Source organism: Copadichromis virginalis, linkage group LG5 (genome assembly GCF_057382275.1).
Source record: "Copadichromis virginalis isolate Kocher_CV1m ecotype Utaka linkage group LG5, C_Virginalis_male_GT1.1, whole genome shotgun sequence".
NCBI lineage: Eukaryota > Metazoa > Chordata > Actinopteri > Cichliformes > Cichlidae > Copadichromis > Copadichromis virginalis.
Genome location: NC_140622.1, coordinates 3,336,796 through 3,350,850, shown reverse-complemented (window position 1 = coordinate 3,350,850; position 14,055 = coordinate 3,336,796).

Sequence of the window (14,055 nt, the reverse complement as noted above, 5' to 3'; positions counted from 1 at the left end):
TCACAGGAAGCACTGTCTCTGGTGTAAAGTGAATGGCCTAAGCCAACACCACTGGCCCTGGGACATGTGCATGATATCGGTCAGCACCACAGGCCCAGGTGTAATGTGGATGGCCTGAGCCCAGGGCAAAGGCCCTTGTGTGGTGAAGATCGCCTCACAGGAAGCACTCTCCCTGGTGTAAAATGTATGGCCTCAGCCAACAACAGTGGCCCTGGTGAAATGTGGATGGTATCGGCAAGCATCACAAGGCCCTGGTGTGGTGATGATGGCCTCACAGGAAGCACTGGCAGTGGTGTAATGTGGATGGCCTCAGCCAACAACAGTGACCCAGGTGAAATGTGGATGGCATCAGCCAGCAACACAAGCCCTGGTGAAATGAGGATGGTATTAGCCAGAAGCACAGGCCCTGGTGTGGTGAATATGGCCTCACAGGGAGAAGTGGCCCTGGTGCAATGTGGACTAGAGCTCCCAGTCATCTCAGCAAAAATGTTATTATTTATTTTGTACTGCTTTCATTTTCTGTGCGCACAGCGCGATCATACACTCGGTATGACAGACAAACGCTTCTTAAGCTACGTTCGTCAGCCAGTTCGGACTTTACAGCGGGTTTCGACTCCGTGGACACTCTGCTGCCTGGGATCCTTTGTTTACTCGCGCGGCGTCGAGGGAAAACAAAGAGTGGGAAATGCGTCGGAGTTATGTGCCGAACGCGACAGAGAAACATCAAGCCACCTCTCCCCAGCATCCTGCTCGCGAATCTCCAGTCTCTGGACAACAAACTTGATGAGCTGTGTGCACGGATTAAAAACCAACAAGACATCAGGAACTGCTGCATTCTGGCCTTCACAGAGACATGGCTGGAGCCCAGCGTCCCCGACTGCGCCATCATGCCGGATGGATTCACTGTTTACCGGGGAGACCGAACGAAGGACTCAGGCAAGAAAAGGGGAGGAGGGGTGTGCTTTATGGTAAACTCCTTGTGGGCTAGAGATGTGTGTATCTTAAAAACTTACTGCTCTCAGAGTCTCGAGCTGCTGACCATTAAAGTCAGGCCTTTTTACCTCCCGAGGGAGTTCAGCTCAGTTCTCCTCTCAGCTGTTTACATTCCCCCACATGCTGATAAAGCTACTGCTATGGACGAACTGTATGACATCATTACTGGACTTGAGAACAAAAATCCAGAAGCTGCCTTTATTGTGCTGGGAGACTTCAACAGAGCCAACATGAAGAAGGTTCTCCCCAAATACTATCAGCACATCTCCTTCCCCACAAGATGTGATCAAACATTGGACCACTGTTACACTCCATTCAAAGAGTGCCACAAACCCCTCCCCCGCCCAGCTTTTGGTAAGGCAGACCATTGTTCCATACTGCTGCTGCCTGCATACAGACAAAGACTGAAACAGGAAAAACCAGCTTCCAGGGTGCCACAAACCCCTCCCCCGCCCAGCTTTTGGTAAGGCAGACCATTGTTCCATACTGCTGCTGCCTGCATACAGACAATGACTGAAACAGGAAAAACCAGCTTCCAGGGTTATTTACAAATGGGACAGTGAGGCTGAGGAGGTCCTGCAGGACTGCTTTGACACAACTGACTGGCAGATATTTGTGGATGCAGCTGATGGCAACATCAATGAACTCACAGACTTTGTCATTGGATATATTGGAAAGTGCATGGATGATACCATCACAAAAACCACTGTCCGCATATATCCAAATCAGAAACCTTGGGTAAATAAAGACGTTTGCGCCAAGAGTGCGGACCTCTGCCTTTAACTCCGGGGATGCTGATGCATATAAAGCAGCCAGGTACGACCTCCGAATGTCCATAAAAAAGGCCAAAAAGGACTACAGGGACAAAATGGAGTCCAGCTACCACAGCTTTGACACCAGGCGACTGTGGAATGGACTGCACTGCATCACTGACTACAAGAAGGTGAACACAGTCAGTGTTCAGCCCACTGCATCTCTTGCAGACAAGCTTAACAACTTCTATGCTCGTTTTGACGCAGACAACAGAGAGCAGATCCTCTACCCTCAGGAGGACAGTGAAGCTGCAACTCTAACTCTGAAAACAGAAGCTGTGAGATGGACGACACCAGCGCGACAATTTCTGTTCAGCGCCAGACTTGCTTGTAACCTATATCACCAATTATGTTAAGAAAAATGACGTATTAACTACTAAAAAACTCTGACCTTTGTGGGAATGCTTGGAGCAGACTAACATGTGAGCTGGAGTGTTCTGAGACGTTATATTTGGTATATCCAGACCATCCGTCGGCTCTTACTTCGGAAACATGGCTTAAAAAATTTCTCTTCAACGACGTAATCTGATAAAAAAAAAAACGATCTCTTTACCCATCGGCTTCCCGTGGCTGTCATGCGACCGGCTATTGAAGTTAATAATAAAACAGCTTCTTGCCATTTTTTGGGTTTCTTTTTATCGCTGTGTAACTGAGTTCAATTGAAAGCCTGTGTGCGCTAGTACCTCTTGCCACAAGTTCCCAGAATCCTTTGCGGTTTTATCCCTGAATGACGTCACATTTTCAATCTTTATCCTGGTGGGCCGGTCTCTAGTCAAAATGCCCGGGCCGATTTTTTGTCCCAGTCCAGCCTTGCTTATAGGATTCAATATCCCCGTGCTGGGCAAACAGGTTTTGCAGCTGTGTGAGCTAAGATTTTCAAATTATTCACAAAAGGAAAACTACTTTGTGTCGGGCGAGAACTCCATTCAAATGCATGTAACAGCGAGAAACGCACTAACATCATGAAATAAAGCATTTTTAATGGTCTTCATGAAGACAGCTGTAACTTTTGATAGAAGACTCAGAAATACATATTCATGGATTTATCTTATAGAATTCAATATCCCCGTGCTGGGCAAACAGGTTTTGCAGAAGTTTGAGCTGAGATGTTAAAGTTATTCACATAATGAAAACCTATACTTTGTTTCGTGCGAGTTCCCCATTCAAATGCATGTAATCGTCAGAATCAGAATCAGAATCAGAATCAGAATACTTTATTGATCCCTGGGGGAAATTATTTTTTGTTACATTGCTCCATTTTAAACCAACATTAAGACAAGACAGACAATACGCTAACTAAGAATAGTACAATATATACATATATATACATACATACATACATAAGTCACTTATAAATAATGAAAACCTATACTTTATTTCGTGCGAGTTCCCCATTCAAATGCATGTAATAGTCAGAAACGCACTGTCTTGGCGAAATAAAGCGTTTTTGCACAACTTCATATAAATCGGTGTAACTTTTGATAGAAGGCTCAAACACACATGTTTATGGCTTCATCTTATAGAGTTCAATATCCCCGTGCTGGGCAAACAGGTTTTGCAGCTGTTTGAGCTGAGATGTTAAAGTTATTCACATAATGAAAACTACTTTGTGTCGGGCGAGAACTCCATTAAAATGCATGTAATCGTCAGAAACGCACTGTCTTAGTGAAAGAAAGCGTTTTTGTACAACTTCATATAAATCGGTGTAACTTTTGATAGAAGACTCGGATACACATGTCTATGGCTTTATCTTATAGAACTAAAGGTCCCCGTGCTGGGAAAACAGGTTTTGAGCTAAGATGTTAAAGTTATTCACATAATGAAAACCTTTGTGTCGGGAGAGAACTCCATTCAAATGCATGTAACATCGAGAAACGCACTAAGTGGTGAAATAAAGCGTTTTTAATGGTCTTCATAAAGACAGCTTCAACTTTTGATAGAAGACTCAGAAATACATATTTATGGCTTCATCTTATAGAATTCAATATCCCCGTGCTGGGCAAACAGGTTTTGCAGCTGTTTGAGCTAAGATTTTCAAGTTATTCACATAATGAAAACCTATACTTTGTTTCGTGCGAGAACTCCATTCAAATGCATGTAATAGCGAGAAACGCACTGTCTTGACGAAATAAAGCGTTTTTGTACAACTTCATATAAATAGGTGTAACTTTTGATAGAAGACCCAGAAATACATATTTATGGCTTTATCTTATAGAATTCAATGTTCCGGTGCTGGGCAAACAGGTTTTGCAGCTGTTTGAGCTGAGATGTTAAAGTTATTCACATAATGAAAACCTATACTTTGTTTCGTGCGAGAACTCCATTCAAATGCATGTAATCGTCAGAAACGCACTGTCTTGGCGAAATAAAGCGTTTTTGCACAACTTCATATAAATCGGTGTAACTTTTGATAGACGTTTCAGATATACGTATTCATGGCTTTATCTTACAGAATTCAATATCCCCGTGCTGGGCAAACAGGTTTTGCAGCTGTTTGAGCTAAGATGTTAAAGTTATTCACATAATGAAAACCTATACTTTGTGTCGGGCGAGAACTCCATTCAAATGCATGTAATAGCGAGAAACGCACTAACGTGGTGAAATAAAGCGTTTTTGCACAACTTCATATAAATCGGTGTAACTTTTGATAGAGGATTCAGATATACGTATTCATGGCTTTATCTTATAGAATTCAATATCCCCGTGCTGGGCAAACAGGTTTTGCAGCTGTTTGAGCTGAGATGTTAAAATCATCCACATAATGAAAACCTATACTTTGTTTCGTGCGAAACTCCATTCAAATACATGTAATAGCGAGAAACGCACTGTCTTGACGAAATAAAGCGTTTTTGTACAACTTCATATAAATAGGTGTAACTTTTGATAGAAGACTCAGAAATACATATTTATGGCTTTATCTTATAGAATTCAATATCCCCGTGCTGGGCAAACAAGTTTTGCAGCTGTTTGAGCTAAGATGTTCAAGTTATTCACATAATGAAAACCTATACTTTGTGTCTGTCGAGAACTCCATTCAAATGCATGTAATAGCGAGAAACGCACCAACGTGGTGAAATAAAGCGTTTTTCATGGTCTTTTTTTTTATAACTTTTTATTTATCATTTTACAGTATGGGAATACAAAACTTAAGGTCAGCATGGGAGACATTCACAGTTCCAGTAATAGCATCTACTTACATCATGGTAATATTCATTTATTCAGTGCAAAGGGGAGTACACAACCCATTTTTCCCAGAGCTTCTTAAATTTCTCGAGCTCGAGTCTAAGGACAAAGGTAAGCCTTTCCATTCCAAAAATTTCTTCCACTATCCCACGCCATTGGGCCCGAGTTGGAGGGTCTGTCTTTAGCCACCTACGGGTTATGGCCTTTCTGCAGCCAGCCAAAAGTATTTTCAATAAATAAATATCTTTATGTGGGAGTGCCGTAGGCAATTTGCCAAGATACAACGTATCAAATGAATAGTCTATTGTAATCCCAATTATTTTGTTTATCTCAAGGGCCACCTCCCCCCAATATGGCTGAATCCTTGGGCAGGCCCAGAAGACATGAAAATGGTTTGCCATAGGGGTTCCACAACCTCTCCAACATAGGCCCTGGCTCTGTGAGCCTGTTTGCCGAGCTGTGAGTTTAGGAGTGTTAAAGAATCTCACTACATTCTTCCAACCAAACTCTCTTAAGGACCTTGAATTTGCAGTGGTAGCCTGAGACTCACATATTCCCCACCAGCTGTCCTCCGAAATTCGTGAGCCTGATTCCCTCTCCCATTTATGTTTACAGTTTTTTCTGAATGCTTAAACCCTAACTGTGATTCCTGTAGCACAATCTCTAAAACTATTCAGACTTATAGCAAAACCACTCACTGAGTTTGCAAAACTAAAAGCACAAAAACTGCTTTGCACTCAGTTTGCAATTTTGTAACACACACTTTGCAAAACTGTAGGCACAATTCACTGCACAACACTCAATTACCACATTTCCAACACACTCCTAGCAAAAGTATACACATGTATGGCTATCATTAACACTAATTTGCCAACTGTCTGGCACACTTTCACATGTGAAAACTTTTTTAGATAATTCGTTCACTTTGCAATCTGCCTAAGCACTATAATACAGGTAAGCTGTGTGTGCGGAGTACAATGGAGGGAGCAGAAAGAGTGAGAAGAAGAGGAGGCCGAGGAAGAGGACGTGGAGGTGAAGAAGTAGGATGAAGAGGACGACAAGGACAAGGAGGAGCAAGAGGAAAATGAGGAGGGGGGAGAGGAAAATGAGGAGGGGGGAGAGGAAGGGTAAGAAGAGTAAGAAATAGAATTGCTGACGACATCAGCGCTACAATAGTGGACCATGTAATCAACCGTGGAATGACCCTGAGGGTAGCTGGCCAACGGGTCCAGCCTAACTCGAGCCGCTACACTGTAGCAAGTACCATAGGGACATCTTGAAATGAGAATCGGTTAGTACAGTCACTTCGCACAAAGACTTGTAGCACTGCCATATGCCAATGAGAAACACACCAATACCATTGATGTAAAAATACTGAAATTGTTACTTTACAGAATTGCTAGATGACCAGATGCTGGGGGCAGAGGAAGCATGTTCACTGCAGACCAAGTAACCCATATAGTCATTATGGCGATTGCAAATAATCCTATACTTGGAAATGAACACTTGTGTTTGTTTTGATGTGTTTGAATAAACACCAGTACTTGAAGTTTGGATCCCTCTATGCTTATGGATCTATGACAGAAGTATGAGCTCAAACTGACATAGCCTACCTTGTGCACAGAGAAAGCAAAAGCCAGATGTGTTTTGTATTCATACCATCAGTGTGCAGTTGGCGCATTGTGTGCTTAGTAGATGATGGCTTGTGTGTACTGTTTGATACGGAAACACCATTTTTACGAAGGTGTGAAGAGTTAATCTAGCTGTGTTTGCTTTTGCAAGAGAACTACAATGTTTTGATTATTGGGTGACAGGTTTTCTTATTTGTGTGAAGAGTTTTGCAAAATTAGCCAATAGTTACAAAAAATGTGCTTAAGCAATCAGAAAAAACTGTAATGTACAGCGTAGAGTGATTTTTAGAGGCTTGTATACTACCGTATATTTTCGAGACCATCTTTTTAGAGTCATTTCTCTTGTATGCCTCTTGAAAGATATGAATTAGGTTGTATTCGTTTTCATCTCTGATTAGCAACGTCTTGTTGTAATAGTCTCTAACCTGCAAGTATCTAAAAAAGTCGTGCGTTGCCAATCCGTATGTATCTGAGATGGTTTTATAGCTTTGGAATCCCCCATTTGTTGCTAGTGAGCAAAAAGAAGTAATTCCTCTCAGAGTCCACTGTTTAAAGGTCCCATCCAGCCTGGCAGGTACAAACTCCGGGTCATAAGCTATCCAATTCAAGGTCTTAGCCTGCTTTTCTATTTGTAGTTTCCCCACAACCCTGAACCATAGTTTCAGGGTGAACCGGGTCGTTTTTCATGGTCTTCATAAAGACACCTGTAACTTTTGATAGAAGACTCAGAAATACATATTTATGGCTTTATCTTATAGAATTCAATATCCCCGTGCTGGGCAAACAGGTTTTGCAGCTGTTTGAGCTAAGATGTTAAACTTATTCACATAATGAAAACTTATACTTTGTGTCGGGCGAGAACTCCATTCAAATGCATGTAATCGTCAGAAACGCACCGTCTTGGCGAAAGAAAGCGTTTTTGCACAACTTCATATAAATCGGTGTAACTTTTGATTGACGTTTCAGATATACGTATTCATGGCTTTATCTTATAGAATTCAATATCCCCGTGCTGGGCAAAGAGGTTTTGCAGCTGTTTGAGCTAAGATTTCCAAGTTATTCACATAATGAAAACCTATACTTTGTGTCGGGCGAGAACTCCATTCAAATGCATGTAATAGCGAGAAACGCACTAACGTGGTGAAATAAAGCGTTTTTCATGGTCTTCATAAAGACATTTGTAACTTTTGATAGAAGACTCAGAAATACATATTCATGGCTTTATCTTATAGAATTCAATATCCCCGTGCTGGGCAAAAAGGTTTTGCAGCTGTTTGAGCGGAGATGTTAAAGTTATTCACATAATGAAAACCTATACTTTGTTTCGTGCGAGTTCCCCATTCAACTGCATGTAATCGTCAGAAACGCACTGTCTTGGCGAAATAAAGCCTTTTTGTACAACTTCATGAAGACAGCTGTAGTTTTTGATAGAAGGCTCAGACACACATGTTTATGGCTTCATCTCATAGAATTCAATATCCCCGTGCTGGGTTAAAAGGTTTTGCAGCTGTTTGAGCTAAGATTTTCAACATATTCACATAATGAAAACCTATACTTGGTGTCGGGAGAGAACTCCATTCAAATGCATGTAACAGCGAGAAACGCACTAACGTCGTGAAATAAGGCGTTTTTAATGGTCTTCATAAAGACAGCTGTAAACTTTGATAGAAGACTCAAAAATACATGTTTATGGCTTTATCTTATAGAATTCAATATCCCCGTGCTGGGCAAAAAGGTTTTGCAGCTGTTTGAGCTGAGATGTTAAAGTTATTCACATAATGAAAACCTATACTTTGTTTCGTGCGAGTTCCCCATTCAACTGCATGTAATCGTCAGAAACGCACTGTCTTGGCGAAAGAAAGCGTTTTTGTACAACTTCATGAAGACAGCTGTAGTTTTTGACAGAAGGCTCAGACACAAATGTTTATGGCTTTATCTTATAGGATTCAATATCCCCGTGCTGGGCAAACAGGTTTTGCAGCTGTTTGAGCTGAGATGTTAAAGTTATTCACATAATGAAAACCTATACTTTGTTTCGGTCGAGTTCCCCATTCAAATGCATGTAATCGTCAGAAACGCACTGTCTTGGCGAAATAAAGCGTTTTTGCACAACTTCATAGAAATAGCTGTAACTTTTGATAGAAGACTCAGACAAACATGTTTATGGCTTTATATTATAGAACTCAATATCCCCGTGCTGGGCAAAGAGGTTTTGCAGCTGTTTGAGCTAAGATTTTCAAGTTATTCACATAATGAAAACCTATACTTTGTGTTGGGCGAGAACTCCATTCAAATGTATGTAATAGCGAGAAAAGCACTAACGTGGTGAAATAAAGCGTTTTTCATGGTCTTCATAAAGACATTTGTAACTTTTGATAGACGACTCAGAAATACATATTTATGGCTTTATCTTATAGAATTCAATATCCCCGTGCTGGGCAAAAAGGTTTTGCAGCTGTTTGAGCTGAGATGTTAAAGTTATTCACATAATGAAAACCTATACTTTGTTTCGGTCGAGTTCCCCATTCAACTGCATGTAATCGTCAGAAACGCACTGTCTTGGCGAAATAAAGCGTTTTTGTACAACTTCATGAAGACAGCTGTAGTTTTTGACAGAAGGCTCAGACACAAATGTTAATGGCTTTATCTTATAGGATTCAATATCCCCGTGCTGGGCAAAAAGGTTTTGCAGCTGTTTGAGCTGAGATGTTAAAGTTATTCACATAATGAAAACCTATACTTTGTTTCGGTCGAGTTCCCCATTCAAATGCATGTAATCGTCAGAAACGCACTGTCTTGGCGAAATAAAGAGTTTTTGCACAACTTCATATAAATCGGTGTAACTTTTGATAGAAGACTCAGAAATACATATTTATGGCTTTATCTTATAGAACTCAATATCCCCGTGCTGGGCAAAGAGGTTTTGCAGCTGTTTGAGCTAAGATTTTCAAGTTATTCACATAATGAAAACCTATACTTTGTGTTGGGCGAGAACTCCATTCAAATGTATGTAATAGCGAGAAAAGCACTAATGTGGTGAAATAAAGCGTTTTTCATGGTCTTCATAAAGACATTTGTAACTTTTGATAGACGACTCAGAAATACATATTTATGGCTTTATCTTATAGAATTCAATATCCCCGTGCTGGGCAAAAAGGTTTTGCAGCTGTGTGAGCTAAGATGTTAAAGTTATTCACATAATGAAAACCTATACTTTGTGTCGGGCGAGTTCCCCATTCAAATGCATGTAATCGTCAGAAACGCACTGTCTTGGCGAAATAAAGCGTTTTTGTACAACTTCATATAAATAGGTGTAACTTTTGATAGACGATTCAGATATACGTAGTCATGGCTTTATCTTATAGAATTCAATATCCCCGTGCTGGGCAAACAGGTTTTGCAGCTGTGTGAGCTAAGATTATCAAGTTATTCACAAAATGAATACCTATACTTTATTTTGTGCGAGTTCCCCATTCAAATGCATGTAATAGTCAGAAACGCACTGTCTTGGCGAAATAAAGCGTTTTTGCACAACTTCATATAAATCGGTGTAACTTTTGATAGAAGGCTCAGACACACATGTTTATGGCTTCATCTTATAGAGTTCAATATCCCCGTGCTGGGCAAACAGGTTTTGCAGCTCTTTGAGCTGAGATGTTAAAGTTATTCACATAATGAAAACTACTTTGTGTCGGGCGAGAACTCCATTAAAATGCATGTAATCGTCAGAAACGCACTGTCTTAGCGAAAGAAAGCGTTTTTGTACAACTTCATATAAATCGGTGTAACTTTTGATAGAAGACTCGGATACACATGTCTATGGCTTTATCTTATAGAACTAAAGGTCCCCGTGCTGGGAAAATAGGTTTTGAGCTAAGATGTTAAAGTTATTCACATAATGAAAACCTTTGTGTCGGGAGAGAACTCCATTCTCTCATGCATGCATGGCATGAGCCCCCGCATCCTCAGGACCTTCTATCACTGTGCCATTGAGAGCATCCTCACTGGATGCATCACCACCTGGTATGGCAACAGCACCGCCTACAACTGCAAAGCTCTCCAGAGAGTAGTGCGGTGCTCTGAACGGATAATTGGAGGTGAGCTTCCCTCCCTCCAAGACATCTACAGGAAGCGGTGCCTGAGGAAAGCGGGGAGGATCATCAAGGACTCCAGTCACCCCAGCCATAAACTGTTCAGACTACTTCCATCAGGAAGGAGGTTCTGCAGCATCCGGTCCCGTACCAGCAGACTGAGAGACAGCTTTTTCCATCAGGCCATCAGACTGCTGAACACGTCATAGACACCTCAGCTTCACTACTGGAACTTTAACATTATGCACTCCACACTGTATATAAATGCCACTTGTTTTGCACATATTCAACTCTGTATATTTTATATATTTTATTATTATTATTATTATTATTTTTTTTTTTTATTTATTTATTTTTTTAACTATTTAATTTGTAAAAATGTGCATACACACACACACCACACACACACACACACGTAGGAAAATATTTAGTATACACATCCAGAAAGCATACACTGTTATATATTGTACATATATTTATTAGTTTCAGGTTGGCCATTCTTGTATTTTGCTCGTTTGTGTTGTTGTGTTTGCACATCTCTGTTGCTTGTGGGGCTCGCACACAAGAATTTCACTCGCATGTGCTGTGCCAGTGTGCCTGCACATGTGATGTGACAATAAAAGTGATTTGATTTGATTTGTAACAGCGAGAAACGCACTAAGTGGTGAAATAAAGCGTTTTTAAGTGATAAGAACAAGTAATCTGATGCCCTGTAATCATTATGACGCTATAATTTGAGATACAATTAATAAAATAAGTTTTTGTACAGAGTATCGGTATCGGATCAGTATCGTCGATACCACCCTGAATATTACTTGGTATCGGATCGGAAAGGAAATCAGTGGTATCACACATCACTACTGAAAACTCCCCCATAGACAGTCAATGGAGAGCTTGTTCAAAATCACCACTGGGATTCTCTAATAAGACTAATTTTCAAATCGTCATATCTCCTTAACGAAGCAAAGTTAAGACATGAGGCTTGTGCCAATACATCTTCAGATACTCCTGATGCTCACAATTCAAGAATTTTTTCCTCACCTATTACCGTTTGGTCATGAATTATGTTTGTTTGAGGGTAGGAAATTCGTCCGTCGCTCAAATTTCTTCAGATTTCAAATTCTGGAAATTAGGCACTTTTTTTTCTCGTCATATCTTTTTGATGGATTTCAACATAGCCCTGAAAATTTCCATGAATGTTCACCAATGTCTGTTGTTTCTTACGCTGAAAGAATAATTTTGATGCTCCATATAGATTTAGAGTTACAAAACGTTGTTTGAGGGCAAGTCGAGGCAGTTTTTGCTTTGCCTCTACTCAGTTACAGTGTATTACAAGTCATATATCTTTAATAATTTATATTTTATCTCTGAATTATGAAGACCTGCAGATTCCCCCATCTCTTCTGAACAAAACGATGTCAGAATGACCGTTCTAGCCCGTAAGGTTAGGAAATTATGGCCATTTGTTCGAGGGGAATCTGAAGAAAACTCACACCTCTCTCTGTGTCTGTGTGTGTAAGGGCTGATTACAGCAGGTGCAGCTAATTTGACTGACCTACATATACCAAGCCCAGACTCTTAACAGCTCCTGTTCCCTTTAGTCTCTGTGTATGTGTGTCTGCATCAACATTTCTCCTATGTTAAAGTATTACTGCTAAATCGTAGTATTTCTGCCAAATCAAAGTACTTCAGCTACATCTTAGTATTTTTGCTCAATCATAGCATTTCAGCCAGATCATACTATATGTGCTAAAACATAGTATTTGTACCACATCATAATATTTCTACTATGTTGTAGTATTTTGGCTAAAACATAGTATTTCTGCAAAATCACAGTACTTCTGCTAAATCATAGTATTTATGCCAAAGCACAGTATTTCTGCTAATAAGAAGAAATAGTATCTTTTAGCAGAAATTTCTGCAAAATCATAGTATCCCTGCCATGTTTGTACTGAAACATAGTATTTCTGCCAAATCATAGTATCTGTACTTAATCATACTATTTCTGCCAAATCATAGTATCTGTACTTAATCATAGTATTGCTGCCAAATCATAGTATTTTTGCAGAAACATAGTATTTCTGCCAAATCATAGTATCTGTACTTAATCATAGTATTGCTGCCAAATCATAGTATCTGTACTTAATCATAGTATTGCTGCCAAATCATAGTATTTGGACTAACTCATAGTATTTGAACAAAATATAGTATTTCTGCTATATTATAGTACTTGTACTTAATTATAGTATTTGTGAAATACTATGAAATTTCTGCTATGTTAAAGTATTTAATGCTCAGTCATAATATTTCTGCTATTATAGTATTTGGTCTAAATTATAGTATATCTTCGAAAATATAGTATTTCTGCCAAATCATAGTATTTCTGTTAAGTTATTATGTTTCTTTTAGGTCAGAAAATATTTGCTAGGAATTTATGTGAATGCTCCATGTCAGCAATAAATATCAGAAAGCCCGTGTCTCTGTCTGTTAGGAAGGGGTGCAGCTGTATTGACAGGAACAACTACACAGCCTGATGAAGCAGAAAGAAGCAGCATCTCTGACTGATGGATTCAAATTGAGCAGGTCCAGGCTGTTTGACTGTCACACACAGGCCACAGTCTTATCAGCCACTGTTCACGTGGCGCTGTAAGTGTGTCTGCGTGTGTCTGCATGTTTGTGTGCGAGATAGAGACCCTTTTGGGCCGCATGTCATTGGTGGATTCGAATTGAATATATTCGGACTGTTTGGCATAGATCCATGTGTGTGTCTCTCTGTGCATTTGTGTTTACTTATGTGCCTATACTTTTAATTTTGTCTATCTGCTGGATGTTCTTTGTAGTTTTTCTGAAGTTTGTGCCAACTTGTCTTAGTTAAACCAAAAGTAGTTTTGAGGGAAGTTTATCTTGTTCAGCTTTTTTCAGGTGGTCATTTTACTTTTCCAGTATTCCTGCTAAAATACTTAATTCCTACTAAATTGGCTGCTAGGTCCCCAGCCAGCCAATCATCTGTGAGCACTGGCACATTCAAATTTACATGTGGGGTCCTGCATGGCTTTTCAGGCAGCCAATTGTCTAAGTCATATATCTTTAATAATTCGTATTTTCATTATGAATTGTCAACACTTGAAGATTCCCCCATCTCTTCTGAAAAGAATGGTGTAAGAATGACTGTTCTAGCCCCTACGGTTAGGACATTTTGGCCATTTGTTCGAGGGGTATTTCTGCTAAATTATAGTATTTGGGGGTGTCCAAATTCATACACCTTCAGATTTGCGTCACCAGCTGTCTCGGTGGAGTTTAATAAACTCAGCCGTCTGCTCCTTACCATCTAAAAATAACAGGACA